Consider the following 25047-nt stretch of genomic DNA (forward strand, 5'->3'; position numbering starts at 1 on the left):
GTGGACAAGCTGGTCCACCTCCGCTATACCCGGCTGTCACCGCAAAGCCAAGACCGTATGTCAGAGATCCCATCGAGACTAGGTCTCGAACACGTAACTTAAGAGAGGATACTGAGTTATATCAAATAAACAAAAATTCACGAGCTATGAGTGAAGAAGAGATATGTCCGCTCATAGAAGTACCAAATCCTCAGGCAGGACAGGAAGGGCAGGACCCGACTCTCCTAGTATATAGACTGTGGACACCAGAAGACATCCGGAAAGCCACAGAGGTAATTCCCCATCCAAAAGTTAATTTCAGAAAATTCTTAGAAGACTTACAGGGCATGAGGTTAAATTATCATTTAAATGGAGAAGAAGTAGAAAAAGTAGTTAGACAAATTGTAGGTCCAGATTGGCACATGATCAGTGGCAACTGGAATCCCCGTGATGCAGAACACAAGCCACTCCCACATAGCAACGCAGAACTGGATAACAGAGTGAAAGGTCTAACAGACCGAATCTCTGAGAAATGGAAGCCTAGGGCAGACTGGACTTGCATTAATCAATGCATCCAACAAGAAGGTGAAACTGTTGACAGATATTATGCTAGATTATTAGAGTGTTTTAATAACCATTGTGGAATGCAGGTACCTGAAGATCAAACACATGATTCCCCATATGAGCAGCAGCTAAAGAATGCATTTTTGAAAGGCAGTATTTTGCCTATAAGCAGCTTTATTACAAAACACATGGTAGACCATCGTACAAGTAGATTACAGTCACTACTTGAATATGCTAGACATGCCGAAAGGCATTTTAACAGTAAAAAGAAAAAGAAAGCCCAAGTATTTTCTGTAGAAGATAGAGCAGAAGTTTATGTAGTACAGTCCGGGAAAAAGGGCAAGAAAAATGCCCAGGGAAAAAAACAATCTGATAAGCGATCAGAGGAGTTTGAAGAGAGAAAGAAAAGGGGTGAATGTTTTAAATGCGGAAAAAAGGGACATTTAGTAAGGGATTGCAAGCAAAACAAGAAGGTAGCCGTGGAAGATAAGGAGGGTGAGGACTGACTATATAATAGTCAAGAATCACTAGAAAGGAATAACCGAGAAAAGACAAATGCAAATGTAATAGAGGGAGTAGAGAATGTGATAGAAGAAATATAGGAAGTGCAAGAAATCGCAAATGATGAATAAAGTGAAATTTTAGACTTAGCATTATTGAGTCTAGAGCTCTATTTAGCAGACACGAAACCGGAAGTTACACTTCTGGTAGAAGGGAGGGAGGTAAAATTCCTGTGTGACTCAGGGGGCATCACGGACCCTTATACATCCTTCTAAACTACCAGAAAATTCAGAATCACTCGATTACATATTAGTGAAAGCAGCTAATGGACAACTGTATCGGGAGCCACTCTCCCATAACATAGCAATAACTGACCCTGTTTCAGGGATGACCCAGAAAAGCAAAATTGTTGTTTCTGCAAAATGCCCGGTAAACCTTTTGGGCAGACATCTTATGCAGACATTTGGCATAGCAGTAGTTCCAACCATGCAGGGTATGGAAGCACAGTGACAAATGGATACTTTTGTGGTGCGACTGGAGGGCGAAACATTTTATTGGTACAGCCAGGACTTGGTCACGACTGGTCCAGGGGCAGTAACCGAAGAACTGATGAATGTAGCCATCAGTAAGTCCCCCTCCCTTGACACTGATAAACAGCATTTGTTGCACTGTACTCTGTATTATTGAAGCACACCAGGACCTGATAAGGAATATGAGCAAGAACTGTTTAAAAACCATGCAAACAGATTAGTATTACATAATCTGTACTGGGACACAGAAGGGAACAGTGTAGTTAGCTGTTCATTGCCCCAGGAATTCTTTGCACTCTATAAATCTAATCGATTACCAAATGTTAGTTTAACTAAGGACAATAATGTGAAATGGGCAGACCTAGGAGAAAAAGTCACAAAATGGGAAAAACAGACAGAGTTAGAATTGTCAGAACAGGGAGTACAGAAGCAGAAGCTAAATTGGATAACACAGACACACCCAGCTGTACACTTGCAGTCTAGCGAAGACAGCTGATTAGCACTCTTACTAGAAGAGGAAGAAAATGCCTTACGGAAAATACCAGAAACTCTATGGTCAACAGGGAAATCAGATGTAGGACTAATTCATACAGCAGGACCAGTTACTATTACGCCAAAATCAGCATTTAGACCACAGAAGAGACAGTATCCCTTAAGGAAAGATGCAGAAGTAGGAATCAAACCTATAATAGCAGCTTTACTTAAGGAAGGAGTACTGGTAGAATCTCCCGATTCACCATGTAACACACCCTTATTTCCTGTCAGGAAAGCAAACATGGAATGGCGTATGGTGCAAAATTTACAAGCTGTAAATGATGCAGTAATACCTAGAGCACCTACGGTGCCAGATCCACTCACCCTATTGAATGATTTGAAGCCTCAACAGAAGTATTTTTCTGTGGTAGATATTAGCAATGCATTCTTTTCGATATCGATACATCCTGACAGCCAACATTGGTTTGCATTCACATTTCAGGGGAAAAGGTATACATACACACGACTACCACAGGGGTATTGTGAAAGCCCAACAATATTCGCACAAGAGATGGCAAGCAAATTGGCGGGATTTAGCCCACTGAGAGGCAGCCAGATTTTACTTTATGCAGACGACATCCTGCTGGCAGCCCTCAACCAGCAAGAATGCAGAGAAGATACCATAGCATTACTACAATTTCTAGCCACTCAAGGACATAAAGTAAACAAAAACAAATTGCAGCTTTGGAAAAAGCAGGTTAAATACCTGTGATATGTAATATCCTAAGAAGGCAGAACATTAGATGAAGATAGGAAAATAGCAATTTTACAAGCACCCAAACCGACTACCAAGAAGGAAATGATGTCCTTCCTGGGTACGACTAATTTCTGTCGGAGTTGGATTCCAAACTATGCCTTGGAGTCTGCTCCACTCACCAACTTGATATACAAGAAGCCCATGCCAGCACAAGATTTATTACAATGGACACCAGAAGCAGAATCAGCTTTCTGCAAACTAAAACAATTGATAGCATCCTCATTAGTTTTAGGATTACCAAACTATCATAAACGTTTTTTCCAAAATGTAGATTGTAAGCAAGGTTATATGACATCAGTGTTAACACAGCAACATGGGGATAAGCAATGCCCTATAGCTTACTATTCATCACAGCTGGACCAAGTGGCATGATCCCGGCCCCACTGTGTACAAGCAGTAGTCGCAGCTGCAATGGCAGTACAGGCTTCGGCCTCAGTAGTGTTGTTCCACCCTCTCACATTGAGAGTGCCTCATGCAGTTGCGATTATTTTACTGCAAGAAAAAGTAGCATATCTTTCTCCTGCTAGACATCTTTCCTGTATGACTATACTCTTGAGCCAACTTCATATGACAATTGAACGATGTACAACTTTAAATCCGTCTACCTTGCTCCTGACCCCTGCAGATGGCACACCACACAGCTGCCTGCAGGAGATTGAGCAAAAGACACTGCCCAGAAAAGATCTAATGGATGTTCCCTTGGATGATGCCGAGGTGACATATTACGTGGACGGCTCATGCAGAAGGGGTCCTACAGGGCAGAACCTAGTGGGGCAGTAGTTTCCGATACTGAGATTTTAGAAGCAAAGTCTTTACCACACAACTTATCTGCACAAGCAGCAGAATTGATTGCCTTGACAAGGGCATGTACTTTGGCAAAGGGTAAATGTGTAAACATTTTTACTGACAGCCAGTACGCTTTTTCTACTTTACATGTTTTTGCGCAACAGTGGAAGAATAGAGGAATGATAACATCTACTGGTAAACTGATTAATCATGCGCAGTTTATTTTAGATTTGTTAGTATCTATTCAGTTACCTCAGAAAGTAGCTATTTGTAAATGTGTAGCTCATACCAAGCAACAGGATAGGATTTCAAAAGGCAATGCGAGAGCTGATACAGCTGCAAAACTGGCAGCTTCAGCTTCAGAAATATTTTGTTTGGGTAAGGAATTACAACCTCCTGATATTTTAGATTTAGAAATGTTGAAAACAATGCAGACACTTACTACAAAAGTAGAAAAACAGAAATGGATAAAACGAGGAGCAATTCTTGAGAAGGGGCTGTACATCTCCAAAGAAGGAAAACCGATTTTTCCGTCTAATTTGTTTAGATATGCAGCTTTGTTGAGTCCTGGGCAGTGCCATGTCTCAACAGGGGGGATGGTACAGTTAGTGAATCAAGTGTTCACAGCATATGGATTTACAAACTACACAAAAAAATTTTGTGCGGCATGCCATGTTTGTAACATGCATCATGCACAAGGGGCGTTGAAGCCTAAGCAAGGGAGTTTCACTACACCACCGTACCCATTCCATATTATCTGTATGGATTTCATAGAACTGAACAAATGCAAAAATAAAAAGTACTGCCTTGTCATTATAGATATGTTTTCCAAATGGGTGGAAGCTTTTCCGACCAAAAATCTAGATGCAGCTACTGTTGCAAAAGTCCTTGTTAAAGAAATTATTCCTAGATTTGGCATACCAGAAAAGATCTACAGTGACAATGGCACACACTTTGTAAATCAAACTATACAACAGTTGAGCCAATATTTCGGAATTTCCTTAAAGAACCATTGTGCATACCACCCACAATCCACAGGACTAGTAGGGAGGCATAATGGGGTTTAGAAAAATAAACTTAGGAAGTTAATTAGTGAAACACGAAAGAACTGGGTGTACTGCCTGCCTCTGGCATTGTTGAGCATGAGAATTGTTCCAAATGCAAAGGGGTTAACTCCTTTTGAAAAATTATTTGGGAGGGCATATGATATACCTCAGTGGAAACCTCTCATGCCTGCAGACCAGGAGGCCGACAGTTCACTCGCAGAATATATGAGACGACTTTTAAGTAATAAACAACTTTTGCAGTTAAATTCTGTTTCAGATAAAGAACAAACCAGACCAGTGGAAGCAGCAGTAGTCCCAGGCACGTGGGTCTGGGAGAAAGTCATCAAAAGAAAAAATTGGACATCACAGAAGTGGGAAGGGCCATACCAAGTGCTACTGTCAACACCCACTGCAGTCAAGATTGCAGAGCGAGCATCCTGGATTCATCTGACACACTGTAAATTGGTTAAAAACTTTGAACTGGACAAAAAACTTGGTACTGTTACACAAGAACAAAATGACCAGATAGGGAGCAAATAGAAATGCAGAACAACCTCAGAAATATTGCATGATCATTCTGTTAACTATATTGATAACAGTAATCTTTTTGCTGTGGCCTTTCCTTTTTCCAGCCACACGAGCCGAACTGAATAAACGAGATGCGTTACTTATAGACTGGCATCCGAAGTTTAACACTTACCAAGCAATTAAATATGTGTATGCTGAAACTTTTAATGTTTCAAATTGCTGGATTTGCACAGCTATACCAACAGCATACGGGGGATTGTTAATGACTGCTGTCCCCCTATGGGTCAATGAGACCTAGGAAAATTTGATTTTTGATACTAGAACTGTGAAATCACAAGACAAAATAGCATTGTGCCTGCCTGTTACACAAAAGGGAATTGTATGTTTTTACAAAAATGATACTGTTCAGGTGGGTTGGAGCATTTGTAATGTGACTGTTCCTTACAAGTGTTATACCAAAGCTAATAATGCAGGTTATATTTGTGATACAAACTATGACTCATATTTTGAATCAATGCACAAAACAGTTGATGAAGTACAACGTAATCCTGTTCTTTTTAAACAACTATCTATCATTGATAAGAAAATGTTTCATGCAGGGCAAGTATATATTAATACTAAAGTAGAGAATTGTTATTTTGTGTGTGGGGAAAAAGGCATACAAATGGTTACCTGAGAATTGGTCCGGCAGTTGTTTTTTGGGTTACCTGGTTCTGGCCATACGACACACTGCAGTTTTGCCTCAGGGAAGAATTTGAAATGTCAGAGAGGTCACCAAGAAGCCTGAAAATCCAATCAAAAGACCTGAGAATCCAATGGGATGAATCGAAACAGGCTGGAGAAACCATAACTCCATGAAAAACAAAGATAAACTGACACACATGGGCTTGAGTGACACTATTATATTGTGGGCAGGTATAGCCCCTGCATATGGCGCAGTGAAATTGATTTGGAAGCTGAGAAAACTGTCCAAACTTCTCTAAGTAATGAGTAATGCAACATTTTCTGCTCTCGAATTAGTAACTGATGAACTGAACACTATGAGAACTGTGGTGCTTCAAAACCGCATGGCTCTCGACTCCACCCTAGCGGCAAAAGGTGGTACGTGCACTTTAATAAAAGAGGAGTGTTGTTCGTATATTCCTGACAACCAGCATGAGATAAATGACCATCTTGAGGTGATTCATCAAGTGTTGGCCATGACCAAACCAGGCCCAAACCCACTGATGGATTTTTTTCCAGAATTTGTTTGGGGGGTCGGGTAGCATCCTAATGAACATCCTGATTGCCATTTGTGTGGGATTACTCCTATTAGAAGTGTGTGTTTGTTGTGGTATTCCCTGCATGAAAAGATTAATCAAAGATTTTATAGACATGTCGGTTTCTGAGGCTTTGTATTAAAGTACTGAAATTGAAGAACTGTTGAAAAATGAAACACTTTCATATGTTTAAACTGAATGACTCTCTTAACTGCAAATTCTGAACAGAAAGAGGTTAGGAGAAGAAGCAAACTGTTTATGCTTTTGAAAATAGAATAAAAAGTATTAACAGGGGGGAAACGTTAGAAAAATATGTATTAATGTATATGTCTAGTGCTTATTAGAAGCTAAAAGGGTTAACACATTTCATTCTATTTTATGTACAGCTTAGTTTTGTATGAAACTACAAGATGCTTTTCAAACTGCAATATGCTTTCTGAAACTGCAAGATGCTCTCTGACCTAGTATTTGCTAGCACAGCAAAATTCATGTTTATGTCTTTTGGAAATTTACTGAGAAGCAGGTGATTATCTGCTAGGTCAGGAAAATAATGAATAGAACAATACTGTTTTCTATAATGTTATTGAATTTGAACAATCAACTCTGTTCGTGTTATGAGAACATGCACAGCTGCAGAAAAGATTGATACAGTTGAACAAAGACTGCTTGAAGAAATGAACTATAATCTGTACTTGCTTTGTGCTCAAATTAGCCATAGTACCTTGAATGGTAACATTGCATAGTGAGAAGTTGTATCTGACCGGTGGTCATCAAGGCCACGTTGTTTTTCTTAGGAAGTTTTTTTTATAAACTTGATATGCCAGTAGAAAATCATGGACAAACAGCTGCTATGAAATAATATTGAAAGAACTTGTGATTTATTACTTCAGCTTAGTAGGCAATGTCTTGTAAGAAATGTATAAGAATGGCTTCACTTCCTGATTCTAGTTAGACAAACTCTGTATTAGCACATTTTTGTCTCCTTGCTGCAAGATTAAAGTACCTTAACCTGAACCTGCCGTGTGTTGATCTTTTTGAAGTTGTTTTTCCTTTGACACTATCCATAAAAATAAAGCAAAGCTCATCCATCCATATTCAAATGCAACTTGGATCTAAGAATGGGTAATAGAAAATGTACTCCAGGATTTCCCCTCATTCCACTAATGGATAGAGGCAGTTCCTAAATGCTGCATCCATTACATGGCCCCCTCAAATTATCTATGGTATGATCACAGTTGTTCTCACTAGGGCTAATATACAATTATCAGCCATGAGGATAGCTAAGCCCAATCAGAAAATGTTAATTCAAGCACCAAAAGGGAATTGGCTAAGCTTAAAATGTCCTCCAAATGAACCTATGTTGTGGTAGCAAATAGTTATAAAAAATTGCCCTTTTTAGTTCACTAAGTGCCCCTGTCACCCTCTGCTCCCCCAGTCTTTAACAGCTTCCAGCACCTATGTGGATATCCAATGTAGGATATCTTCCAGTATAGCTGTATTGTCACCAGGAGGGATGTAAAGGACAGTAATACATATTTGTTTATAATTCTTTATTTTGAGGAAAGCAATAAGAAGTTCTGCTGAACTGAATTCATATGACAAGATCTCTATCACTTGTCAGTGTTCCCCTGATATGTGCAACTGAGGATGACCATGCCCTCCCCCCATAACCTATGTGGGTAAGATAATGTCAAATTAACAGGGTGTCCAGACACTGGATTTACAAGCCCGAGTTTGACAATGTAAGTGTTATTTAATTCTTTCCTGGCCGTATTTATGGTCCATAGCTATAGGGCAGACACTGAGCCTTTTCCAGTGCCACAATGAATTTCACCTGCCTCTACCTTGCATGGCTTCCTCCTCCTATGCCTTGTTCCATGACCCAACATGTTTAGTGGGCCCTGCTGGGTGTATCCATGCTGCTGCTGTACTGGTTTCTGTACACACTCCAAAAATGTGGTTGCGTCAGTGCCTCAGTGGATACATCAAAACAGCAGAATGGTCATTTAAGTTGTGTAAAACAAGCACACATTGCTCATGCTCTGTCTTTGCATATGCAGTGTTATATGCCATCTCTCTCATGATCTGTGGGCTGTGAATAAGGACTATCAACCACAATTCCAGTGCTTATTTAGCAACCCTTGCAACACACAACAATGATGCCATTATATGTGACCCCCCTGCCTGACTAAACTGTAACTGTACATATTGGCCTCACAACCTTCAGAGGGGTGCACATAGGGTCACTATAGCTTGTACTGGAGCTCTGTACTGTCTAGAATTAGCAAGCTGGAAACATTATTATAATCATTTTTTTTCTCACATTCAAACTTTTGATGCATATATAGGTGGTTATCTTTGGGGAGGGTAATGAAACATGCTATTTATATATGTCTGACAGCAGATATGTTATGTTTTGTTTGCCTTTTCTGTTTTATCCTAGTCTGTGATCAGAAGGTGGGGGGATATGATATATACTCATATGGCAGCAGTGGCTTGAAATATATGACTGTGGGTATTTGTGCCTTAACTTTTATCCAAGTTTAATAGCAGAGGAGAATACACAGAAAGTGACTACCAATTTTTTAGGGAGGCAGATACTGTTCCCATATATGATTTATATATCCTTACCAGCATTACTCATGCCAGTTTATTGTGAACTTGTGTTGATTAAAACATTAAAGCTTGGATACAACTTATTTCTTCCTTCAAATAAAAAAGTAAGATTGAATTTATTTTCTGTATGTATGATTTTTATTCATGCTATCATTGGATAACAAGATTGGAAAAAAGCTCCAAAGTGTACCTCAAAGCATCTATAACCTTAGGGCAGACTCCCAGCTTAATGTATTGCTTACAGTGTGGTCCTGATCGGTTAGGATGTGTTGAAAAGATGCAGGAAAGAGCAAAGTTGGAAGTTTATTACTGAATTGTTTTCCTTAATTAAGACTTTTGTTCAGGCTATCATTGGACGAAATGGTTGTTTAAAAAAAACTCAAAAATGTACCTCAAAATGTGTAGAACCCCAAGACTTCTGAGCACATTGCGGCCCCCAGACCTCGACTTTATGTAGTTGTTTACTCTACAGTTATTACTGTGCAGACTTGCCTATGGAGATAATGTTTAATGAATGAATAACTGCAAGAAAAAAAAAGTGAAGAATAAGAGAAATTGTGAACAAAAAGTAATCTGGATGGTGTGAGTAGGCCAGGAAAGAGTGTGTGTGTGTGTGTGGGGGGGGGGGACAACATGGAGCCTTTTCACCCAGTGCGAGAGTTTATCTAAGGCTGGTCCTGCATACTAGCAAACAAATTCAGTGCAACCTTCACTCTGTTGACAACTGTACAAACCTCCCATATCCTTGAAGGTCTCTGACATACAACTATCACCAAAGAACATTTACTAAAAGTGCTTTCTAAAACTAAAAATACATCCTCCATGAAGCTTGGCAATATACCTGCCTGCCTAATAAACAGCACTAAATAAGCACTAGCAGACTCATCCTTTAATATACTCAGCCTGTGCTGAGCAACTGGATTTGCCTCCCAGGTATTGGAATTCAGCTGTGGTGATGCCACTTCACAAGCATGGCTTCAACACTCACCCCAGGAATTACTGACCTATCAGTCTGATGACTCTCATATGCAAAGCTATAGACCATCTAACAATGGATCTCATTAATGCTAATATTAAAAATCTTATCCGACTCGAGATCCAACACTTTGGCTTAGTTAGAGGTAGAGCCTTGAATCTTGTAAACTTCTTAGTTCACACAGCCTACCTTGACCTCGCCAAGGCTTTTGACACGATTCCCCACTCGGGAATTATAGAAAAACTCTCCAGCCTGAACATAAAACCCTATGTCACTAGATGGGTTGCCAACTGGCTTACAGACAGAACTCATACGGTAAGAATAGCTTGCTCCAGCTCCGACTCTAAACCAGTCACAAGTGGTGTCCCACAAGGCTCGGTCCTGGGACCCCTACTGTTCGGCATATACTTCTCAGAAGTACAGGCAAACACAGGAGGACTATGGCTAACCAAGTTCGCCAATGACAGGAAACAGAGCCATAATTGACTCTCCAACTGACACGGACATTCTCCAAAAGGGCCTTATTGAAATGGACACCTGGTGTCAAAGTCATGGTCTCAAGCTAAATGCCAAACAATGCATAGTCATCCCATTTGGGAAAAACAAAACATCCATGAATTACCACATAAGTGGCAGCCCCCTTAATACAGAAGAGATAAAAAGAGATCTGGGGTCCCAGGTAGATAGTAATCTCTCCTTCGACAATCATATTGCCAAAGTAGATAGGAAATCCTTCTATGTAGCCCATCTAATTACTAAAGGGTTTGCATCTAGAAATAAAGCGGTTATAGTGCCCCTCTACTCGTCACTCATCAGATCCATCATAGAGTACAATGCCCCATTTGGTATGTACCTCACAAGACACTTCCAACAGCTGGAAAGACCACAAAAGTACCTCACCAAGAGGATTACTGGTCTCAAACATATGTCCTATGCAGCCTGACTGGAAAAACTCCAGCTGTACTCAGTGGCATATCGCTTACTCAGAGGTGATCTCTGCCTGACTTACAAAGCCATGTCCAACTCAGAATTGATGGACATGCTCCACCTAAAGAAATCCAAGTCACTGCGAGCCACTCGCTCTAGTGAGCTAAACCTCACCACAACAATAAATAGAACATGCTGGAGGGATAGATTCCTGTCACTAACACTCTTCAAGAGAAACCTTGACGAGTGGATGGGTAACAGAAAATACACTACTGGGATCACTTCATTGGCTCTTCTTGACAGAGGCTCAGTTAATTAATCAATGGGGTGGCGAAAGCTGACACACTCTGGCTAGGCCTATAAATGCCCTCGGGCAGATAGCCTAGTACCTACCTATGAAGCTATGAACCTAAGAGGGTGATACAGGAAGTGGACAGTGGACATGCTCTCCATAGAGTGCACCTTGACCTTGCAAATGCATTTGATACCATACCACATACTGACATAATAAACAAACTCAATTCACTCTAAATTGACCCCCGTGTGGTTGATGAATTGCAAACTAGTTGAAGGACAGACACCAAACAGTGAGGGTGGCAGGTACTTCAGAGAGTGCAAAAGTGACCAGTGGCTTTCCCCAGGGATCTGTCTTAGAGCCTCTGCTATCTGCATTTGTGATCTCCATCTTACAAACAAGTATCTCTGGTTAAACAAGTTTGGAAAATTATTATAAACTGGGTGTCATCCTCAAGTCCCTTCTGACACACAGGCACTCCAACATGAGTTTGCATTTGTTAAAAACGGGCACAAATTATATACCAAAAACTGCAATATTGTTGCATTTGGTTAACAATTGCTGCCTCTAGCTTATAGCATAGACAGCAGGATTGGAGGTTATGTAGTAATGCTCCTGATAATAGCAGTGCATGACTGCTAGCACTGTGGAGAATGCTACATATTTGGCTTACTTGTTAGATTTGCTTAAAGTTCCTCGCTAAATTAAACAATGGATTTTGTTAATCCTTGACTGGGTGTTCATTTGTGAACAGTTTATTGGTGCCATCCTTTAGTTCACTAAGAAGGATGGAATGCTTCATGGCGAATAGCATTGAAGTCATGTTTGAAGCATGGGTCTGTGGAAACACTAACACGCTGGATGCCTTTTGGAATTATCTGTTTAAGCACTGGCTCCTAGATTTTGATTAATTTGGGGGCAAGAGGGACTAGATCATTAAGATGGTAAAAATGGAGAGATTCTTTGCCAATTTGTTTTGCTGTACCTTTTCTTAGCAGCGATTTAATAAGACTTCATTGACTAGATATTGACTGTGAAACTGTGTTTTATATTTCTGTTTTTCAGTCTTCATTTTAATATTTGGATATTTCATGACTGTTTAGATCTTTTACTCAGAATTTGTCCACCGATACCTGCTGTGTCTTCACTGGAGAGATGCTGACAGTTTGTTTTTGTTCCTTTTTTGTATGGAAATGTAGTAATAATGTTACAATTCTTGAATTTAAATTGCATTGTTATTTTATTATGTATAATTGCAGATATTATGTTCTACTTCTGGCCTCAGTTTATGTCTGTTTGTTCTGTGAGGTTTTTTTTTTTTTGTAGAAAATCACTAAACTTTGATGTCAGTTTTATGTTTTTACGGTCATTATAACTATTACTCTGTTTAAGTGTTAGTTTCGATGTAAAGTGCTTAGATAATAAGCACAATAATGAAGTGGAGCTTGGACACCCCACTTCAAAATGCAAATGTAGTGATAGAGCATGGAATATGGGTGGATAGTTACCTCTTGTTTGATCATCATGTCGAAACAGTGGCTAGAAGTCTTTTTACCTTGTGAAACTCATTACAAAAAGTATATCTTCCAGATCAAAAGCTGTCCTTACCCCCTGTATTCTGTACTATTTAGGCCTATATCATAGAATGCAATGTCACGTTTGGGATGTATCTCACTTGACACATCAAGCAACAGGAAAGACCACTGTGGTTTCTAACAAAAAAAGATCAAAGGCTTGGAAACCCTGAGCTACCAGGAGAGACTTGAAACTCCATTCCTGCATTCAATGTTCTATAGACCCCTTAGGGGTGATATTTGCCTTTTCTAATCGGGCCATAAGTTATTCAGTAGTACAAGACCTCTTACGCCTTCAAAAATCAGCCTTGCAATTACTAGGACAAGGTTCCAAAATCTATTTAATCAAATAAACAAAACATGGTGGAGAGACAACTTTGTCATTCAGTGCTTACACCTTCTGGAATAAATTTTCTCTCCAAATTAAACAGTTTTAGTTACTAACGTCTTTCAAAAAAGAGCTCCGTTTTGTCAAAAGGATCATGTTATAACAATTGGAAATTAGAGTACAAACTAGTATTTTTCTTTTGTTTTACAATTTGTTTATGCAGTGATACCAGCATAATGCTTCATTTCAAATTTTCTAGTGCACTTGTAGCATACAGGAATAGATGCCCCCAATGCGACTGTTTAGATGGGAGTATTATTCAGAGCTGAATACAAAAGCTTGTCCAAGACATTCTATGAGAGAAGGACTGCAATGAAATGTATCTAGGTTATCCAAGAGCAAAAGGAGTTTGGCTTTAGAGCAGCCATAAATGTAGAAGTGATCAAGGCGGGGGGTGGGTGGGATTGATGTTGGTTCTGATGGAGAAGATGACAGCCTGGTGGTTAGACTTAGTAAGAGAGGGTATGACATGTTGTGGGATGCAGGCATGGACAGTACTGGTGCGGACATGGTCAAGAAGGTTTGCATCCATAGTCAGAAGGCATATTATCTGGTCTAGAGAGTTCACATTTTCAAAATATAGAAACTGCTTTTCTTATCTCTGTAGTATAGAAAGATAAAGGATTAACTACAGCATAAGCAATCTGCATTTTGACCAGTGGCTTTGGCAACTGACAGAGCAGTCAGGCAGATGGGATGTGCCTGTGACACCCGTACCCTGGCCCAGCAATTAAGGTGCCTCAGTCCCCACCACTAACACCAGAGAAGGCATCTCATATATGAGGAAAGGATAACAAATACACACAGTAAAGTGCAATTTCCCTTAAGAGCACACAGAGATTGCAGTCAGTCCGGGGCTGGTCACTCCCTTGCTCCCCATGTCCCCAATAAGACTCCCCAATGGCACAGCTATAGGGTCCATATCTCAGACTAGCTGGGCAAGCTAAAATCTTCAGCACCCTCTCTGTCCAACCAGTGCTTCTTATCCCTGCCCAAGTAGCTAACATACACACTTTGAGATAAGTTTATACAACCACACAGACACTCCTGGGGAAGGCTGACACAGGTTATCCAACTGTGCCCCTTTTAAACAGACTATATGGTAGTAATTACTGCCACCACCCAGCTAATATTATCAGCTACCCAAAGGCGCTTAAAAGGGTGTCCAATTATTACTGTTCAATATTATTATCCAGTTGGTAAGTGTGACTAATCAGGCAAGGCTTATTAGAGTGGCTTTGTACAATAAACTCTATAAACATGTAATGTACTCTAGAGCTTAACTCATCTCTACACAAACCAGCCACAGTTAAAAGGTTTTAAAATATTTAATAATAAATAATTAAAACCAGAAGACAATACTTTCTTCTATACAGTGCTAGCCAAACAGAGATCACACAGAAATACTTAAAATAATTCAGTAGTACAGTTCTGACATAACAGAAAAACACTTAGTCTAAACTTTCTAATTTCTAGCTCTCTAAAAGAAAACACAAGTCTAAGATAACTTACATAAGAAAACAGGCAGTGCTGTAGGTTGGATGATCAAACAAAAATGCTTCATAATCTCTGATTCTCACTGTTTAAATTGAAACTGCAGTTCTGCTAAAACCAGTTCCAGTGGAACACTCGAGTAGTGCTGGCAGTTAGTTACACCAATGTACAATGTAAAATATAATTTATTGAGCGCGCTTTCGTCTTTAAAAACAAGACTTCATCAGAAACAGTTACAATTCAAAAATACAATACTTATATACCCATGAGCTAATGAATAATTAATTAGCAATTAATCACTAGTCTTCCCTGCCATACTTTAAAACAGTGTACAAAAATTTATAGTTTCAGGTGTATTTTTAAACCTCCAAATTAATACAAAATGGTTGAAAATACAATAAAATATAATTCAATGTATTTTTATAAACTACAAATACAGGTAAATTAATAGTTGTTAGGGATTGTTTTTTTTAAAAAAAACTTTTAGAGCTTAAATGAATGATATTTCAACACAGGCATAATACTACATGCTTCGTTAATACCTGGCAGATGGGTAGAATTCAGTCTTAGCTGCCACTTTAATTCTTCCCTATCTAACCTATTTTTCCAATCCCCACCACTGATGTCATTACCAAGGTTCTCCAGTATAACAAACTGGAAAGTTTTACATGAACCATTACCCTTTAAGTGTCTAAAGAGGGCGTTGTTGTCATCCTCACGTCTAATGGAATGAAGATGCTCATAGATCCTTCTACGCAAAGCCCTTTCAGTTTTGCCAACATAAAACTGTTGGCAACTGTGACAAATCGAAATATAAACCATTCGCTTAGAGCCACATGAACCTCTTTTCAAGAACACCTTTCTCTTAGGGAACCTATTTTTACTCAATCATCCCCTAGAATGTGTGGACAATATGCACAGGAACCACAACTCCTAGTCCCTCTTAATATGTCATTTGTCTTTATAGGATGCTTCAATAAGAGGGACTGTGGTTCCTGTGCATATTGTCCACACAAACTAGGGGTTGATTGGGTGGACATAGTGTACTAGTCCTACTAGTCTTACTAAAGATTCGTTTTCTGCCCAAGAACCATCTGTAAGTTCTACGAGATGTTATAGTCTTATTCACTTAACCCTTGACACAGATATTTTTCTCACTTTTGACACATTTATATTTTCTTCTTTTAACATAAACTGCAATAGTGTCTGAATCTTTAGACATACTGCATGAAAATGCATTGGATTTATATTAATCTTACTAAATGCTGTGCCTACTATTGCCCCCATTTATGTACATATATACTCAGTTGCACCTGAGTTTGCATATGTGAGAATGCAAGCAGCTTACACACTTTGTGGTGCTGCCTGAACTTTCACTGTTTATGTTTGGTTAATGAGTATGTCAGGATTCACACCTTTCATGGGTCATCTTCACCTCTTGCTATATGCTCACTTGGTTTGAATTTGCTAGTTAGCAGATTATTGAAATTAGTACGTAAATGAAGAGATGGGGTACTTCCTGAGGCTGATAAGAAAGTGATTAATTATTCACAGAAAGCATTTTTGAATTAAAGTCAGATAAATTATTTAGTTGCTTACCTAAAATAACATGACACTTTCATAACTGCATTATAATGCAAATAAGAACATTTATCGATTTCTTTTTTAGAGGAAATTATAAAGCTATTTTATTCTTCTACAGTTAACGATTAATGTACCTTAAGTGCAAATCTGTGTGTTAGATGGCCAAATACACATACGGTTTTGAATATGACTGCAGGACATGAAAACATTTGTCCTTGGGCAGCTGATATTAAAACACAGGATGCAAATGAAGAAAGAACAAGAGGAAGAAACAGGCTCTACAGATAAAGAAGTGTGGAGGAAAAATAGAGTCACTTTGCGCTTAATAAAGAAAACATTTTATCCTAGTATTCTTGTTAATTGTACAACATGCTTTCTGATACTATGTCAGCTCTATAACATGTATACGATTAAATTGCACAATGATTTTTATTTTGGGGGGGAAGAGGATGTGATGGTCAAGGGCTACAGTCACATGCCTCAGGTTATGACCAGCATATCAAATAAACTTTACTGTTAACAGCTGCAGAACAGAGCTACAAGTACCAGCTCATAGGATTTCACGTATTTCACTGGTCTTGCTCTGAGTCCACTTGTTTTCAAGATAATCTTGCATGGACACATATGTATACACATGAACACACAGATGTAGGCATACACACATTTGGACACACACACACACACACACACACACACACACACACACACACACACACACACACACACACACACACACACACACACACACACACACACACACACACACACACACACACACACACACACACACACACACACACACACACACACACACACACACACACACACACACACACGCACACACACCTTTCTAGTGCAAGAATCCTTTTTTTTGTCTTTATAGAATTCCACTCTCATCAACTACACCAAATCAAAAGCATGATTAATGTCCAGTCTTAAAATAAACCAATTATAATATTATTGTTTGGTAACAATGAGTAAAGCAGTCACTCTTCAAAAACATCAGAGAGCAGCTAATAAGACATAAATCTGCACACTTGCCCAATTCCAATTTATTCAAAAGAGGTCCAGTGTGTATATAGCAGCCTGGGTGGAGATGGCAGACTGCCCTAACTGCTTTACCAGTGATGCCATTTACCTAACCCCACGGCTTTTGTATATTGGAAAAAACCTTGTCCACCCACATAGTGTCTTTTTTAGGCAATATCAGTCTTCAAAAGTTCCCAACAAAACAAAACACAATTCGGATAACACGAAAATAGGAGCTTTAACAAAAAACTCCACTACCTATAAGCACTCCTTACCCTGAAATGCATCGATATATACATTGTCATTGTCACAGAAATGTGGTTCAAAACCATTGAGAACACCCCCTCAGTGCAAAGTTTCTAAGCATGCCATGAGTTCATGCCTACTGCACTAGATGAGGCCACGAAAGATGTTCATGCTTCTATATTCATAAAACAAAATTTCACCACTAGACAAAAATGTGAAAAATGCATAAATATAGTTATAAGTACAGAAAACTCTTGGAACAACCTCCTATTGATCAGGGTCAAATGCAGGAATAGTTAAGGAGAGGTGAACTTAAACCAAAAGACAAAAGTTTACTATTGGTGGCCCAAGATAGTGAACTACATACACGTTGGTTTACAAAGTCCATTGAACATGTGGGAGAAACAGACACATGTAGGTTTTGTAAAACAGAATTAGAAACAGTTGCACATCTTGTGATATACTAATGGCAGAAGGACTGTATACTGAAAGGCATAACAATGTGGCAAGACTGTTGCACTGGTGTTGTGAAAACATTATAATATTGAAGTAGCTGAAAAAGTATGGAAACATGACCCACAAAGCATTATAGAAAATGATGAAGTTTATATCACATGGGATCACCCATTAGCAACAGTTCAAAAAACAGATGCGAGAAACCAGATACAATAGTCCATGAAAAGAAGACAAAAAGTAACAATTATCATTGAAATTGCTACACCCATTGACTACTGTATGTTACGTACAGAGAGATACAAAGTCATAAAATAAAAGGATTTGCAGGCAGAAACAAGGGCGATATGGAAGAAGGGTACCCAGACAGTTCCAATAGTAGTAGGAGCAACAAATCTTATAAAAAATAATTTACAATCGCACTTAGATATGTTACTGATACATGTAACTCCACATGAATTGCAGAAAGAGTCATTACTGGGTGCATTGCAGGTGCTGTAAAGAGCACTTCTGGCTGGCATCAAAGACTGATACAACACTAATTTCATGAACTTTAATCATACTTTGACTTAGGAATCGGGTCCATTCCTGTCATGGTATCAGAAGCCCAAAAGACTTGGAGAAATTATGAGGCATCACAAAAAGGCTGTGTAACAGAGATCCAAGGTGATACAATCTTCACAGTCACCTGCATGAACCTCAGTGTACTTTTGTCCACAGCACTGGTAGATGCAGCCATGAACAGGTTAGTGTTTCTCTGTATGGCTAGTGCTATACATTAAGACAACAACTCTGTGACAGATGCAGTTCCCCTCATTAATATGTGTCATTCTAAGAGGCCCATATTAGCATGACATAAAGTGATAACACCATATTATGAGAAACCGAGCCAAGATGAGTAGCTCATGGTATTCACAGATTAGGTCATCTAGTAGTATGACTGCCTTGGGGCAGTACTAGTCATTTATTTTAGTGTTACCATAGGTATCTTGTTTTTATGCTTTCAGAGGTTCTACTGGTGGTTGGTCCAGCACAATGATACAGCACGTGCCTGATGTCAACAGATCACCTGTGGCTGATGATGACAGCATGCATGTGACATAGTCTAATGATGCAATTGGACTGTTGACAACAATAATACTGGAGGGTTGACACTCATCCCCCCACACGTGAGGAACCTGTGAAGGAAAGGCCAAAACACCAGACTCATCAGTGTTTGGCAAATGTCCTATAACTCTGAGATCCATTCAGGCCACAAAAGAATCTCCTGCTAAGATGGCATTTGTAAGCTACACTGCTACTGATGTGGATGTACACCCCACAGGGGAGAAGTACAGTGGTCACTAGCATCACCATAACTCCAGGTCTGTCCCTGACCTGAATATAATACTAGGCATAAATCAGTGGATGTGCAGGCAATTACCAGGCACAGACACCTGCAAGCCACAGCATTTTGGACATGGTATTTATGCTGCTTGACTTGCAGGACCACAAGCAATACCTGCATGACCACGTAATGACATCTAGTGTCTGCACAGTTACACTGTTTATAGGGACAAGGGATTGAAGGTAGTGCTCGGGTCACTGGAGGCTAACACTGCATCCTCTGGTGCATTCATAATCCAGATGATGATCATTATTTGGTCTCTGCTTGCAGGCCTTACTGTTCATGGTCTTGGTAGAGTATGAATGTAAGATGAATGATTAGAGGCCAGACATATCCGTATGGTATAAATTGCTCCTGACACAGCATAACTGTTGACTCTGGTCCAGAGGTCACCACACTCAGCTGTGGCTGGTGTCACAAATGTTGACAGTGATGATTCTCAGGTTTCACTCTGGGATACCTTACCAGGCCACATGTTCTCACTTTCATAGTTTATACCATCCATATCCCTGCTGGATAGATGAAGCATTCCACCTACTCATGGCTGTCACCCAAGTTGTGAACACCATATATTTGTTTCCTTCTAACAAGAAACAGCCTGTCAGGGTGCATGTTCATGCTGCCATAGTTCTACACTTTTACTGCCATGGACTGCATCAAACCCTAAGACCACAGGCTACCACAATGCATATCACCAATGTTTGTGACATGACTGTTCCACCTCACAATTGGAGGATGTGATCTCTGACTCCCCACAAAGACAGGGAAGAGAATTAGATAGCAGTAAGGAAGTAAGCGAAGAAGGGAGAGTAAGGAAGTATAAGGAATGAAAAGATATTTAACTAAAACCATGATGCCACACATGTCCAGTAAACCAGAAGTTAAACTTTACTCATAAAATTGGCTAAGTGTTTTCATCATTATACTGTGTCAAGAAATTCATAAAAACCAAAACTGAAAGAATTACTGCCCTCTATTCAAACTTCCATGCAGCATCATCATACAATTGCCTTAAAGGCATACTGCCTATGTCTTTATAAGTAAATAAACAGATACATAAATACACTTACATAGTTGCTAATAAAAACTTATATAAAACTGCATGTATATAAACTTTACTGCATAAATCCATTTTTATAAAACTGTTAAAATAAACCTATAAATCCATAGCTCTAATCTTAAGTACACTTGCAAGTGAAACATTTTCATTCAAGCTGAGGGGGGTCTTGTGAATTTAAGCAAAGCTGCCACTGTGATTACCTAGTTTCAAGAATAGTTTCCCAAGGATCAGCTCTGGAATTTAATGTTACCTTCTCTAAGGCATTAAATTTAAATAACTGATAGTCTTCACAAACAACTGTATGTTTATATGGTGCATTGTTTGTGTTTTTCCTTCAGATATCATAGTTTTGTTCATAAATGCACTTGTTCAAAGAAATTTTGGTCATACCTATGTAGCACGCACCACAGGGGTTACATATGGCAATATCTACTACTCCAGCTGAAAGATAATTACATAGACAGGCTAATTTAATCTTCATTTTACCCTCACCTAAAATAATAAAATCTTCAGATATATATATACATGGGCACTGATTACATTGCCCACATTTAGTCATCCTTTTTGTGGACACTAAATTCCTGCATGCTGGATTTTCAAAAATGCATTTTAAATTTGTACTCCTTTCATGTACAAATCCAGGACCTTCCCCTATGCCTGCTGAAAAGTTCTTGTCAGAATTCAGTAAAGGACAATACTTGCAAATTATTTTCCTAACCTCTTTATTCATAGGATGATGACTTAACACAAACCTTTTAATAAAATCAAACAATGAAGGTGGTTTGACTGCCACCAGTTTCTGCCCCAAAAAGGATTGAATGTTACATATCTTAACCTGACCACCTCATCCCTGATCTCATTAACGAGGGCTTTGAGATAATACCTGTCATAAAACTGCCAGTTGCCTATGTCGGTTCTTAATGAAAAGATACTTGTTCACATTTAGGGATATAGTTTATCCTGGATTTGAGCAAGAACAGAGATGGATTTTAGCTAGGATATCTTTTAAAGTGGTTTTGAAAGATGGGATGGAGGGTACAGACTTGATGGATAGAGATAAGGACAGGCCTTAGTAACCTTGTACAAATACAGAAAATGCTCAGCAGATCTGCTAGGCTTGTAGACAGAGAGGAGTTTTTGGTCACTGGATTGCAATGATCGACTAGGAACATAGTTGTGTAGAATGTTTTTTAGTAATGGACAAACAGATGGACGATGGATAATTTGAAAGGTGGTAATAATTTGTGTATATGGTAGCCAATGTGGCAGTTCTAACCAATTTAAGCTTTTTAGTGCTATACAGTGGTGGGTTCTGAAAGGAGTACGTGCTGCAAATTTAGCAACTTTGTTATAGCATTGTTCAAGTTTTAATTTTTATGAAGCCTGGAGGTTAGTAAGGATGGGAGCAGCATAAAGAAAAGTGGAAAGAGATCAGTAATGGCAAGTGTAATTTTAGTTGTGTCATTGAGAAAGATTTTGGCTCTGTAAAGCATCCTTAGTTTTTGATGAGTTTATGAGATGATCATTGTGAGAGAGTGACATTGTACTTGTGATGGAGTATTTGCTAGAGTCAGTCTAATAGAGAATTTGATGCCATAGTATAACGTGTGGGGCTATTAATTAGCTGCGTGAAACCATATAAGTTCATGCTAGAGGTAGGGGAGTCAGAGATTATGTCCAATCAATTGATATTCACATCACCTAGTAACATTTTTTCTTGTGGAAATGTTATGGATATCCAATGTAGGATATCTTCCAGTACAGCTGTATTGTCACCAGGAGGGATGTAAAGGACAGTAATACATATTTGTTTATAAATGTTTATTTTGAGGAAAGCAATAAGAAGTTCTGCTGAACTGAATTCATATGACAAGATCTCTATCACTTGTCAGTGTTCCCCTGATCTCTGCAACTGAGGATGACCATGCCCCCCCCATAACCTGTGTGGGTAAGATAGTGTCTAATTAACATGTTGTCCAGACAGTGGTTTTACAAGCCTGAGTTTGACAATGTAAGTCTTATTTAATTCTTTGCTGGCTGTATTTATGGTCCATAGCTATAGGGCAGACACAGAGCCTTTTCCAGTGCCACAATGTATTTCACCTGCCTCTACCTTGCATGGCTTCCTCCTCCTATGCCTTGTTCCATGACCCAACATGTTTAGTGGGCCCTGCTGGGTGTATCCATGCTGCTGCTGTACTGTTTTCTGTACACACTCCAAAAATGTGGTTGTGTCAGTGCCTCAGTGGATACATCAAAACAGCAGAATGGTCATTTAAGTTGTGTAAAACAAGCACACATTGCACATTCTCTGTCTTTGCATGTGCAGTGTTATACACCATCTCTCTCATGATCTGTGGGCTGTGAATAGGGATCATCAACCACAATTCCAGTGCTTATTTAGCAACCCTTACAACACAAAACAATGATACCATTATACATGACCCCCTGCCTGACTAAACTGTAACTGTACATATTGGCCTCACAAACATCAGAGGGGTGCACATAGGGTCACTATAGCTTGTATAGGAACACTGTACTGTCTAGAAGTAGCAAGCTGGAAACATTATTATAATCACTTTTTTTCTCACATTCAAACTTTTGATGCCTATATACGTGGCTATCTTTGGGGAGGGTAATGAAGCATGCTATTTATATATGTCTGACAGCAGATATATTATGTTTTGTTTGCCTTTTCTGTTTTATCCCAGTCTGTGATCAGAAGGAGGGGGGGGGGCATGTTATATACTCATATGACAGCAGTGGCTTGAAATATGTGACTGTTGGCATTTGTGCCTTAACTTTTATCCCAATTTATTACCAGAGGAGAATACACAGAAAGTGACTACCAGCTTTTTAGGGAGGCAGATACTATTCCTAGATATGATTTATATATCCTCATCAGCATTACTCATGTCAGTTTATTGTGAACTGGTGTTGATTAAAGCATTAAAACTTCATTCTTCCTTCAAATAAAAAAGTAAGATTGAATTTCTTTTCTGTATGTATGATTTTTATTCATGTCATCACTGGATAAAAAGACTGGAAAAAAGCTCCAAAGTGTATCTCAGAGCATCTATAACCTTATGGCAGACCTCCAGCTTAATTTATTGATTACAGTGTAGTCCCAGTCAGTTAGGATGTGTTGAAGAGATGCAGGAAAGAGCAAAGTTGGAAGTTTATTACTGGATTTCTTTCCTTAATCAAGACTTGTGTTCAGGCTATCATTGGATGAAATGCTTGTTTAAAAAAAAACTCTAAAATGTATCTCAAAATGTGTAGAACCCCATGATTTCTGAGCACATTGCGGCCCCCAGACCTCGACTTTATGTAGTTGTTTACTCTACAGTTATCACTGTGCAGACTTGCCTGTGGAGATAATGTTTAATGAATGAATAACTGCAAGAAAGAAAGTGAAGAATAAGAGAAATTGTGAACAAAAAGTAATCTGGATGGTGTGAGTAGGCCAGGAAAGAGTGTGTGTGTGTGTGTGTGGGGGGGGGGGGGGGACATAGAGCCTTTTTACCTAGGGTGTGAGTTTATCTAGGGTCGGTCCTGCATACTAGCAAACAAATTTAGTGCAACCTTCACACTGTTGACAACTGTACAAACCACTCATGTCCTTGAAGGTCTCTGACACACAACTATCACCAAAGAACATTAAGTGCTTTCTAAAATGAAAAATACATCCTCCATGAAGATTGGCAATATACTTGCCTGCCTAATAAACAGCACTAAATAAGCACTAGCAGACTCACTCTTTAATATACTCAGCCTGTGCTTGGCAACTGGGTTTGCCTCCCAGGTATCGGAATTTCAACTGTGGTGATGTCACTTCACAAGCATGGCCCCAATAGTCACCCCAGGAATTACAGACCTATCAGTCTCATATGCAAAGCCATGGAACATCTAACAACGAATGTCATTAATGCTAATATCAAAAATCTTATCCATTTCTAGATCCAACACTTTGGCTTAGTCAAAGCTAGAGCCTTGAATCTTGTAGACTTCCACAAGTGGGTGATACAGGAAGTGGACAGTGGACATGCTGTCCATACAGTGCACCTTGACCTTGCAAATGCATTTGATACCATACCATATACTGACATAATAAACAAACTCAATTCACTCTAAACTGAACCCCATGTGGTTGATGAATTGCAAACTAGTTGAAGGACAGACACCAAACAGTGAGGGTGGCAGGTACTTCAGAGAGTGCAAAAGTGACCAGTGGCATTCCCCAGGGATCTGACTTGGGACCTCTGCTATCTATACTTGTGATCTCCATCTCACAAACAAGTATCTCTGGTTAAACAAGTTTGGAAAATGATTGTAAACTGGGTGTCATCCTCAAGTCCCCTTTGACACACAGGCACTCCAACATGAGTTTGCATTTGTTAAAAACGGGCACAAATCAAATACCAAAAAACTGCAATATTGTTGCATTTGGTTAACAATTGCTGCCTCTAGCTTATAGCATAGACAGCAGAATTGGAGATTATGCAGTAATGCTCCCGATAATAGCAGTGCGTGA

The sequence above is a fragment of the Protopterus annectens genome, chromosome 17.part0, assembly GCF_019279795.1.
Source record: "Protopterus annectens isolate FY-2018-M chromosome 17.part0, PAN1.0, whole genome shotgun sequence".
NCBI lineage: Eukaryota > Metazoa > Chordata > Ceratodontiformes > Protopteridae > Protopterus > Protopterus annectens.